Source organism: Nicotiana tomentosiformis, chromosome 3 (genome assembly GCF_000390325.3).
Source record: "Nicotiana tomentosiformis chromosome 3, ASM39032v3, whole genome shotgun sequence".
NCBI classification, from domain to species: domain Eukaryota; kingdom Viridiplantae; phylum Streptophyta; class Magnoliopsida; order Solanales; family Solanaceae; genus Nicotiana; species Nicotiana tomentosiformis.
The window spans coordinates 66,201,372-66,213,588 of NC_090814.1; the positions used below are offsets into that span (position 1 = coordinate 66,201,372).

The 12,217-nt window shown below is 39.0% G+C and overlaps 1 non-coding gene across 1 annotated transcript; it reads right to left on the minus strand.

Moving 5' to 3' along the window:
* Nucleotides 1–4,044: 4,044 nt before the first annotated feature.
* Nucleotides 4,045–4,151, minus strand: LOC117274778 (small nucleolar RNA R71). The gene has a single exon (XR_004504969.1). It is a non-coding gene; the product is annotated as a small nucleolar RNA R71 (small nucleolar RNA).
* Nucleotides 4,152–12,217: the final 8,066 nt, after the last annotated feature.

Here is a 12,217-nt window from a genome sequence, read left to right on the forward strand (position 1 = left end):
TCATTCTCTCTTCTTCGCTTCAGTTTGCTTCCAAGTCTTACTTTTACTTACTTTTCTTTTCTTTTGTTTGCATATTTTTATCTTGGAGATTGAGAGTGTATGGAGAGAGAAGAAGCGAAAAGAGATCTACCATAAATTGCGAACGAAGTATGAGGAGTTTCACGGGATGTGTAGGGAGGCCGATAGGCGGCTCTGCAAGGGGGGCGACGCGCCTTCCCTGAGGGAGGAGTTGAGAAAGAAGGATGAAGAATTGCTTGCATCTGTGGAGCGGTTCATCACTCACAAAGGCACAAAGAAGGGGAAAGAGGAGAAACTTGAGTTGAGTAGGGGCTTAGAAGCCTAGTGCCATGATCTCCAGAGCCGAGTTAAGGCTCGTGAGGCTCGTTTGGCCTATGGTTATGATCATGATATGCCTCAGCCTGATGCTGAGGATGAAGATGAAGAAGACATTGACCAACTTGAAGGTAATGCTTGGTGCGACTCTTCCTACGGTTGGGACGAGGATGGGAGAGAGTGGCAGAGACCAGGGTGGTGAAGGCCATTAGATATTTTGCCTTTATTTTTGTTTAGCTTTTTGTACTTTTCTCTTCTCGGCGCCTTCGTGCGCCTTTGTAAACACTTCTTATTCAAATATTAAAGTTTATTTTTGATGGTAGGCTATAATATCGTGATTTAGTTGCTTATTTCACTCTACTTTACAACAATTTATTCACGTTTGAGCTTTAATTAATAGTGTTTTGCACTTATTGGGTGTTTTATGCCTTGTAGGAGTGATTCCAAGCTATGTAGATGTTATGGAATGAATTGGAGCTATTTGGAGCTTTAAAGTCTGAGTAAAAGCCCAAGGCATTAAGCTAGGATCATGTTCGGAGGTCGAGGACCAAGTCTGGATGTTAAAAATTGAGATTCAATTCCTAATATGAGAAAAGTCCACAACCGTGGCGCGTGGCGCGCTGTGGCTGCCCAATTCTCTGTTGTCTATTAGAATCAACTCTCTGGATTTTCCCACTAATGCCCTGCAGCACCTGTGCAATTTTTACAAAGTGAAAATCCTTTTTCGGCTAGGAGAAGGTGGTTTTGTCTTAGCCTGACCCTACTTGGTATAAATACATGGAAAAATATTATTTCCTGGACTTTTGACATACTTTAGACCTAAGGAGTAGTTGGAGTAGGAAAAGCACACGGATTTCATCATTCCTTCCTCACTCAAGACCCAAGTTTGGATCGAATTCATGGTTTTCTATATTCTAATTTTATTTGTGATGGATTGCTCCATATCTATAGAGTAGTTCTCTTTAGGGTTTGATGAATTTGGTGTATTGATGATTGTTTGTGGATTATAACTCTAGTTTTATGTATTGAAGCATTTTTGGATTATTTAATTGTTGCATCTATATTCATTAGTTCATGTAATCGAGAGAGGCATAAGTTATGATATCCTTGCATTATATTGTTGGTTGAGTTCTTTAATTCTTCTTAGTAATCGAGAGAGGTTAGTTGAATCATTGATTAAACCTAGTTAGGAAAATAATCGGAAGAGATTTTTCTAAAGACCAATCCACTATGCTTTCTTACATATCTTCACGTGCTTAAATTGATTCATCTTGTGAGGTTAAGACTTAATCGAGAGAGGAGTTTTAGCTGAACGTTTGAACTAATAATTGAGTGAATTCGAAAGACCCACTTGAACATTAGAAGTGAATTATCTCGAGTTAGATCCCAAACCATTATCTTGTACCTATCCTATCAACTCCTATTTTCTCCCATTGATAACTCCCTTGCTTACTTTTGTTGCGATTATCACTAGTCAATAGCTTTAGATTCTTAGTTAATGTAGTTAGAAATAATAGAAATCTCTATTGTTGTTTATCTTGGATAGCAACCAAGCTAGAAACTATAAGAATACTGTTTAAATCCAATCCCTATGGATACGATATTATACTATACTATATTTGACCAGCGAGCATAATTTAAGTGTGTGTTTCGAGCTCGTCAAATTTTGGCACCGTTGTTGGGGATTGGTAATTAATAGTGTTTGAAATAGTTTGTAGTGCTAATTCAGGATTTTTTTCTTTTTATTTTATTTTTCCCTTTTTACATTTGGTGTTCTTTGACAGTGCGCAGGTTATAGGTTGAGGTTGGTGCGTGAGTCGAGCTTCTACGAAGGAAGTGCTACTATACAAACCAAAAATTGAAAAATAATTGCGACAACTGAGGAAGGAAAGAAATCTCACTGAGACAGCAGAAAAGGTTGGAAAATCCTCAACCAAGTATCTTATGGCTGGAAACGGTGAGGATAATATACTGCGAGAGAAGTAGCCCAACGAATAGAACAAGTTGCACGGGATGTTGAGGAAGCTGTTATTAGAGATTCATAGATTATCTGTGAAGAAGAGAGGGGTCATAGACTTAATCAACATCAACCCTTGGCTGCAGACCAATTTGGAAACGGAAAAGGGCCAAAACTGCCCCTGAAGTATCGAAATTGGTATAAAAATGCCCTTCGTCCACCTATTAGAATAAAAATACCCCTACCGTTATTTGTTTGGCTCAACATTACCCTTATTACTAACAGAAAATTCTAGGGACAAAAATATTTAATTAAAATCACGTGTCACTGTTCCATTGGCCTAACTTAAACTTCAACTAAACTCACTCTTAACCCGTCCGAATATTGACCCGTTTCGATTTTAAAACACAACTCTCTCTCTCTCTCTCTCTCTCTCTCTCTCTCTCTCTCTCTCTCTCTCTCTCTCTCTCTCTCTCTCTCTCTGCCTTGTTGCTACTTGGGCAAAATTCACCGGCGGATCCGCCGGAAATAGCAACTTACACAGTAGCCTATCTCATTTGCAAATTATGAGTAGAAAATCCTTTTTTTACTAGACTTAACACAGTAATCTAATCGAGAAAATTGAATCCACGATAACAATCAAAATAAGAAAACAAATACTAGTGAAAAACATTATATAAAACATTGCTAACTATTTTTAGTACATCATATGAACCCAGTGTGTATGAAATGTAATAATTGCACAATACCCGTTACACGGAGTAGAAAAACTTACATATTAATTGAATAAATAGTAAAATAAAAAAAAATAGAAATACACATCACATAAACAATAAAAAATTGAAAAACAAATCCTCAAATTTTCACAGTGAAATGACAAAAAAATAGTGAAGAATCCCCCCCCACCCCCCACAAATTTCAAATAAAGAAAATTATATAATAAAGAATATCGATTGCATAAACAAAAAGAATCTACACCTTTTGCATTAAGAAGAATATGACAATTCCTTCCATCTTCCATAAAAATAATTCTAATAGAGAACTCAATTTTGAGTTTGCCTCATGAATAATAGTAGACATACACTCGTAAGTAAATGCTCATTAAAATAAAATAGCGAAGAGAGAGAGAGTTATGTTTTAAAATTTGGGTGGGTCAATATCTAGGTGGGTTACGGGTTGGGGTTTATGTTAGATCAATGGTACAGTGACACGTGGATATTAATTAAATTATCTTTTTTATGAATTTTATGTTAGTAATAAGGGTAATGTTGAGCCAAAAAAATACCGGTAGGGCATTTTTATTCAGATAGGTGGACGGAGGTCAATTTTGTACCAATTCCAATACTTAATGGGAAGTTCTTGCCATTTTTTAATTTGAAAATATAGCTCCCAGGCCTGGGAGACAACTTGGCGATTATGCTAGAGCAGTCTACAATTAAGGATTATCCAGTCTTAGACCACCTCCAATTGCAGCAAACAATTTCGAGTTGCAGCACACAATTCAGAATTGATGTGTCTTCAGAGAGAAGCCAAACAAAAATCCAAACACTCATCTAATGGACTTCGCGGAGATTATGAACACTTTTCAATACAATGGGGTGTCACAAGATGCAGTTTACTTAAGGGCATTCCCTTTTTCACTTAAAGATGATGCAAAGGAGTGGCTTAGGAGTTTGCCCAGTGGATCGATCAGAACTTGGGAGGAGATGACCATAAAATTCCTTGATAAATATTTCTCCTCAGCTAAAACGGGCAAGTTCAGAAGAGAAATCCATAACTTCAGCCAGAAAGAGACTGAAACTGTTTTTGAAGCATATGAGAGATTTAAGGAGATAGTTAGAAAGTGTCAACATAGCGGATTTGAAATCTGGATGCAACTCTAGGATTTTTGGGAAGGATTGACACCAGCCTCACGTAGAACATTGAGCAATGCAGTTGGAGGCCCTTTGATGAAGAAGACTCCAGGGGAGATAGTCATAATTTTTGATAAGTTATCTAAAGATGCTAATCAGTGGCCCTCTGAGAGTGCTGAAAGAAGAAGATCAACTGTTGTTCACCAAGTTGATACTACTACATCTGTGCAGGTACAACTTGATGCTATCTCGATACAAAATGAGCTTCACGCAACTTGTGATATATGTGGAATGGGTCAGAGGCACCCCAATTTTCCATGGAGTTCACCTGGAGGTACTGCAAATTCTTGGCAAAAAAATAACTCTAGACCATAGGGACAAGGAGCTCCAGCCTACCAAAATCAGCAGAGGAAGGAATTTCAGCTTCAATAGCCCATTCAGTCTGGTCTAGAGGGTCTAATTAAGGCTTTTATTATCAAGATAGATGAGAGGCTCGACGCTCATGGCACAGCTATCAAAGAAATGGGCATTGGTTTTTGAAACATAGAGAGACAAGTGGGGCAGATTGCAACAATATCTTAGAGGGCTCCAGGAATGCTCCCTGCTAATACTGAGAAGAATACCAAAGAAACAGTGAATGTTGTTACTCTGAGAAGCGGGCAAGTGTTGAAAGATCCTACCCTGATCCAAAATAATGTGAAACTTGACAAAGAAAGTGGGGAGCAGTTGAAGAATGATGTTGATAAAAAGAAGAAAGGCCCAAAGAATAAGAAGAATAAGAAGAATGAGAAGAAGAAGAAGAAGAAGAAGAAGAAGAAGAAGAATCGAGAAGGGAGGAACATGTTGAGATCGAGCACATGCCTGCTTTACCTTTTCCTCAAAAGCTATATAGAGAAAAGCTGGACAAGCAGTTTGGGAGATTTCTGGATGTGCTGAAACAGGTTTATGTGAACTTACCATTCACAAAAGTGCTTTTACAAATGTCTGCTTATGCCAAATTCTTGAAGGACATCCTTACAAAGAAGAGGAATATTGAGGAGTCCTCAGTGGTGAAGCTCACAGAGCATTGTAGTTTGATATTGCAAAACAAACACTCACAAAAGTGTGGAGATTCATGGAATTTTACTATACCTTGCTCATTAGGAACTATAAAGTTTGATAAATCGTTATGTGATTCTGGTGCCTCAATTAACTTAATGCCTCTATCTATTTACAAGAAACTGGAGAAGGAGATCGGAGAGATAAGGTCAGTGCCAATATCCTTGCAGTCTGCTGACCAAACGACTTTAATACCCGAGGGGTAGTGGAAGATATATTAGTTCGGGTAGATAAGTTCGTATTTCTTATGGATTTTATAGTGGTGAATATGAAGGAGAACAAGGAGGTCCCCCTCATCTTAGGAAGACCATTCTTAGCAATGGGTAGAGCGATATTGGATATACACGAGAGGAAACTCATGCTTAGAGTGGGTGAGGAGACTATGACTTTCAAGATGGATGTAGAAGGGGGCACAAAAAGAAAAACCAGCTGCAAGTGTTGAGTGGAAAGTGAAGGGCTCTAAAGAGAAGGCTCCACTGAGCGAGGAAGATAAGTGTGAGGTTTACCCCAAGAAGGCTGAGAAGAATCTATCTGCGTGGATGTGCACATTAGTTCGAAGGCGAGAAATGGAGCCCGACTTCGACTCAGTCCCCGACTAGATGTTCAAGGAAATTTCCTTTACCTTATGATTTTTAATTGTGTATCATAGGAACATGCCACAACTTAAAGTGTCGGGTGGGGGATATGTTGTATGTATGTATGTATATTAGTTTTAGTTTGTTGTTTTGTTAGTTTTAGTAGATATAGAAAAAACAAATTTGTAAAACTCATAAAACTTTTAAATTTTTTTATTTTTCCCGACGATGGATATCATTCAACAAGTTTCTTGAGGGATTAAAGTCAAAAGAAAAAGACAAAAAATATTTTCTTTTGTATGTAGTGTAGTAATCCCCCCTTGGTTTGTCTTTGTGCCGCTGTTCTTTTTCAAAGGTTTTGTTTGAACCGGGTGTAGTTAATTTTTATTTTGTTAGTAGGAAACCTTGTGCTATGATTTGAATTGAAAGCAATATCTCTTAAGTTTATTATGCCTTGAGAATAGTAAGTGCTTTAGTTGTGACTCTTAGTCTCAGTTTTTGACTCTTGTATAAGTACCTTAAATTGTATGATCTTAACTTTGCTTAACTGCTTTGACTAGAGTGTCTTGATAGTCCAATCTTAAGTGAGTTATGTGCCATGTGGGTGTGAGGTTTTGTGTCATTCTGTACATTGCATTTGATGTCTAGAACTTGTCCTATGTGTTTGCAAAGCGAAATGGTAGTTTTATTCAGTCTTGGAAGGGATATAGGTGTTTGTTTGTTGAGCTAGATATATGCTTTTGCCCACCTAATTGTTATGTATCTTAGTTAACCCCGTTTAGCCTGTAATCATATTTCTTTGGCAACCACATTACAAGTCTTACCCACTTATTTTAATTGACCATCTATTTGAACCATATACCTCTCGTGAGCACTCGAATTTATTATGAACTTTGTAAAACTTGAAGTGTGGGGTGGTTGGTTTGGCTTTTGAGTGGAACTACTGAAATAAGGAAAAAGATGCATTGTTTTGAAAAAGTAAGAGCCACTTGAATTGAAAAATAAAGAAAAATAATAAGTGTATGATTGTGAAAAATATTCCTTGATAGTGGTAACTTGATGTAATTGTGCTTAAAGAAGTTGTGAGTTGATATATGTTGATTTAAGGGTGGATTTATGGTTTGACATAAGTGTGGGGTTGAATGGCTAATTGTATGTATTAAGAGTGTTTAGGGACGTGTAGTCACTCTTATATCTAAATGTGCAGCCTACATTACAACCAATTAAAGTGCTACTTGATCCTTAACTAAATGAGCTCAATTAGTAAGGTAGTACACTACGGGCAAGCCTATGGTGAATCTTTTGTGGCACATGAATGTTGTTTCTGAGAGTGAGTGAATTCTTTCGATATTGAGTTCCTAATTGTTTTTAGATTTTATAGTGTGTGAAACTACTCTCTATTGTTGTGTGAGGGCACTTGATTCATGAAGGAAAGGTAGTGTCGTTGACCTCTATATTAGAGTAAGTGTGCGGGTTATAAATAATGTATGGTGCTTTTGAGTCAAATCTTGATGCTAGGATGTTACAGTATTGTGCTTAATCTGTTTTAAATATTTTTGGTGTGATGAGTTATGAAAGTTGTTTTAAAAAGATCGTGTCCATATAAAGTCTAGTTTGATTGTTGGGGACGAGCAATGGTTTAAGTGTGGGGTGTTTATGGTAGGCTATAATCTCGTGTTTTAGTCGCTTGTTACACTCTACTTTACTGCACTTTATTCATGTTTGAGCTTTAATTGATAGTGGTTTGCACTTATTGGGTGTTTTATGCCTTGTAGGAGTGATTTCGAGCTATGTAGATGTTATGGAATGAATTCGAGCTATTTGGAGCTTTGAAATCTGATTAAAAGCCCAAGGGAAGCTGGGATCTTGTTCGGAGGTCAAGGACCAAGTTTGGAAATCCAAAACTGAGATTAAATCGCCTGCCCTTTATAATAAAAAATTCTAGCTCGGCCCGGGAAAGCGCTGGCAACAACAGAAAGTGCTCTGAGAAAAGTCCACAACCGCGGCTGCCCAATTCTCTATTATCTGTCAGAATCAACTCTCTGGATTTCTCCACTAATGCCCCGCATATTGCGTTGCCCCATGCGGCGTGCCTGTGCAGTTTTTAAAGAGTGAAAATCCTTTTTCGGCTAGGAGAAGGTGGTTTCGTCTGGGCTCGACCCTACTTGGTATAAATACATGGAAATCATTATTTTCTGGACTTTTGACATACTTTAGACCTAAGGAAGCTAAGGAGGAGTTGGAGGAGGAAAAGCACAAGGATTTCATCATTTCTTCCTCACTCATGACCCGAGTTTGTATCGAATTCATAGTTTCCTATACTCTAATTTTATTTGTGATGAATTGCTCCATATCTACGGAGTAGCCCTCTTTAGGGTTTGATGGATTTGGTGTATTGATAATTATTTGTGGATTATAAATCTAGTTTATGTATTGAAGCATTTTGGGATGATATAATTATTTCATCTATATTTAGTAGTTCATGTAATCGAGAGAGGCATAACTTGTGATATCCTTGCATTATATTATTGGTTGAGTTATTTAATTCTTCTTAATAATCGCGAGAGAAGTTTTAGCTGAACGTTTGAACTAATAATTGAGTGAATTCGAAAGACTCACTTGAACATTAGAAGTGAATTATCTCGAGTTAGATCCCAAACCATTATTTTGCACCTATCCTATCAACCCTAATTTTCTCCCATTTATAACTTCCTTACTTACTTTTATTGTGATATTCCTTAGTCAATAGCTTTAGATTATTTCTTAATTGTAGTTAGAAATCATAGATATCTCTATTGTTGATTATCTTAGGTAGAAACCATGCTAGAAACTACAAGAATACTATTTAAATCCAATCCCTATGAATACAATATTATACTATACTATATTTTACTAGCGAGAATAATTTAAGTGTATGTTTCGAGCTCGTCACTTTTTATCTTTGTACGTACTTTTATTCTTTTGCATTTCTTGTTTCTATACGTGTGTGTTTTGCTTCTGTACTTTCTTCCTTTGTTGTTGTTTTTTTGGGTTGCGATGGTCGTGGGGTTGAATGGCCACGGGCCGAGGAGTTTTTTTCGAGCTAGTCGAACATACCTATTTAGTTAAGATGTGGCCCAGGGCCTAAAAGTTTCATTTGAGTTGGTCAAACGTAATTAACTCGTGGCCAAGAGCTAATAGGTATTTTTTGAGCTGGCCGAACATACCTTTTGTTGAGTCATAGCCAAGGGCCGATAGGTGTTGTTCGAGTTAGTCGAACTTACCTTTGAATTAAGTCGAGGCCGAGGGTCGACATGTGTTGTTCGAACTGGTCGAACATACTTTTGAGTTAAATCGAGGCCGAGGGCCGATAGGTGTTGTTCGAGTTGGTCGAACATACCTTTGAGTTATGTCAAGCCGAGGGCCGATAGGTGTTGTTCGAGCTGGTCGAACATACCTTTGAGTTAAGTTGAGGCCGAGGGCCAATAGGTTTTGTTCGAGCTGGTCGAACGTACCTTTGAGTTAAGAGACTTAGGAGACTAGTTTCAATAAACATGGATCTTATTTTTTCTATAGCATTGTATTGATTACATCGTTTTGCCCTGAGGCATTTTGGAGACAATTATAAGTTTTGGGTGCCGGCTGGCATTCCAATCCCAATCCCAGTATATCTAGTCACTTCATCATTCGACTCAGAGATTCTTGAGGAGTCAGGCAATGAAATATGGTTGTTCTCGTGTACTCCAACTCGAAATGTTTTTTCTGTTGCCTCGTTAAAAACCTCCTTGAGAAAACCCTGTTGGGACAAAAATCAAGTGAGGGAAAAAGAGTACAACTTACAGGCATTCCTTGTTTCTCAGAAGTTGAAGTATTTGAGGTGGCTGATGTTCCAATTGTTTGGTAAGAGTTTTCCTTCCAATGTCTCTAGTTGGAATGAACCCTTGTCTGCCTTGCCTACGATTTTGTATGGTCCGTCCCAATTGGCTCCTAATTTGCCTTCTCGGGGGTCTCTTCCTGTTTAGGTCTTAGCTTTGAGCACTTAGTCCCCGATTTTAAATAATCGTACCTTGGCCTTTTTGTTGTAATAGCATTCTGCTTGCAATTTTTGTGCGACCATTCTTATGTAGGACATACCCCTTCGCTCCTCGACCTTGTCGAGGTCTTGTATTCTATTTTCGGCATTGTCATTGTCACTCTTATTGGTGTATCTTAGGATGGGTTCTCCTACTTCAACTAGTATGACCGCTTCTGTTCCGTAGATTAGGGAGTAAGGTGTTTCTCCCGTGCTTATTTTTTGGGTCGTTTTGTGTGCCCACAGTACTCCTAGGAGTATCTCCGGCCACAGTCCCTTGGCGTCTTCGAGTCTCTTATTTATGATGTTCAAGATTGATTTATTGGAGGACTCTTCTTGCCCTTTTCCGGCTGGGTGTAAGGAGTTGAGAGTATTTTTGTAGTGTGCCATTTTTCGAAAAACTCAATGGTTTTTCTTTCCGTGAACTGGGGTCCATTATTGCAGCTTATTTCCTTTGGCAAGCCAAATCGGCAGATGATGTTCTTCCACATGAAGGTGATTACCTCTTGCTCGCGAATTTGGACGAATGCGCCTGCTTCTACCCATTTATAGAATTAGTGAGTTAAAACTAAAATAAATTTAAATATTGCCTCGTCCTAGCGGAAGCGATCCCACGATGTACATTCCACACTTAATGAATGACTATGGGAAGGTGACAGAACGGAGGTGTTCACCTGTTTGGTGGATTATTAGGGCAAACATTTGGCAGTGTTTGCATTTCTTTATGAATTCCAAGGCATCGTTTTGGGCCCAAACATTTTTGCTAAAGGGCCACCATACGTTCTCTTATACAAGTCGCTGCAAAGGAGGTTGTACCTAGCGGCTTGCATTCTCAGCTTTCTGGCTTCCTTTTTTTTGTTTCGGAGGGTACCATCCTGCAAATATTTTATAATACCATTGCACCAGTCCCAAGTTAAGTTTATAGATTTTACCTCGATGCGGTCCAATGCCGAGTTAAGGAGGTGTACCATACTCTTATCCCCAGGGGTTATGCCTTTTTTTGCAGCGGCTAATTTGGTGAGGTCGTCCGCCTCGATGTTTATAGTTCGTCGAATTTGGTCGAGTTGGCTTTCGTCGAATTTGGGTAGCAATTTGCATATCTCAGTCTGGTATTTCTACAACCTTTGCTCTTTGATCTGGAAAGTCCCGAGAACTTGGTTGACGACGAGCTGAGAATCGCAGCGCAGCTTTAAACTCTCGCCCCATATTCGAGTGCTAGTATCAATCCTGCAATTACGGCCTCATACTCGGCCTTGTTGTTAGTCATATCTTGGCATCTTATAGATTGGCAAACGACTTCGCCAACGGGGACTTCAAGTACGAGTCCTAGTCTGGACCCGCATGCCTTTGACGCTCCAGTTAGTGTGTAGAACCCAGAGGTTGTGTGTTAGGTAAGAAGCTTGAATAGCTGATAAGTGATGTCGTGCTAACTTAATTCAATTGCCGACTTGTCCAGCTTCCCCGATAGCTCGGGTTTGTGCAATATACTGCTCAAAGGAAACGTGATGACGACTAAGATTGGGTGGCACCAGAAACACGACCTAAGATTTCGTGAAGCTACAACCAGGGCCAGGGCTAGTTTATCGAGGTGAGGGTACCTCGTTGCGACATTGGTAAGTGTTTTATTGAGGTAGTAAATTGGAGATTGCGTACCTTTGTATTCTCGAACTAGGACTGCACTTACCGCTACTTCTGAAATAGCGAGATAGACAAGGAGATGCTCCTCGGGATCGGGCTTTGAGAGAAAGGGTAGCGATGCCAGGTATTCCTTGAGTTCCTTCAATGCTTGTATGCATTTAGGCATCCATTCAAAGTCACTGTCCTTTTTGAGTACGTTGAATAACCTGTGGCACCTATCAAATGACCTCGAGATGAATCTGAACACGGCGGTAATTCGACCCGTCAGTCTCTGGACTTGTTTCTTAGTGCTTACTCGGGGTTCAGCTTCATCCCATATTTCCTTAATTCTCAGGACCTTTTACGTCGAATGCGCATTACTCGGGGTTCAGCATCATCCCATATTTCCTCAATTCTTTGAAAGTTTCCTTTAAATGGTCGATATGATCCTCGTCCCTTAATGATTTAACTGACATATCGTCGATGTATACCTTTATGGTTTTGTTCAGCTGGTTTTTGAACATCTTCGTGACCAGCCTTTGATAGGTAGCTCCCGGGTTCTTAACTCAAATGACATGACCCTGTAGCAGTACATTCCTTTGTGAGTGATGAACATAGTTTTTTCTTGGTCATCTTCCTCCATGAGTATCTTATCATAGCCTGAGTAAGCGTTCAAAAAACTTAGCAACTCATGTCATGATGTCCCTTCGATGAGCTGGTCGATGTGTGGCAA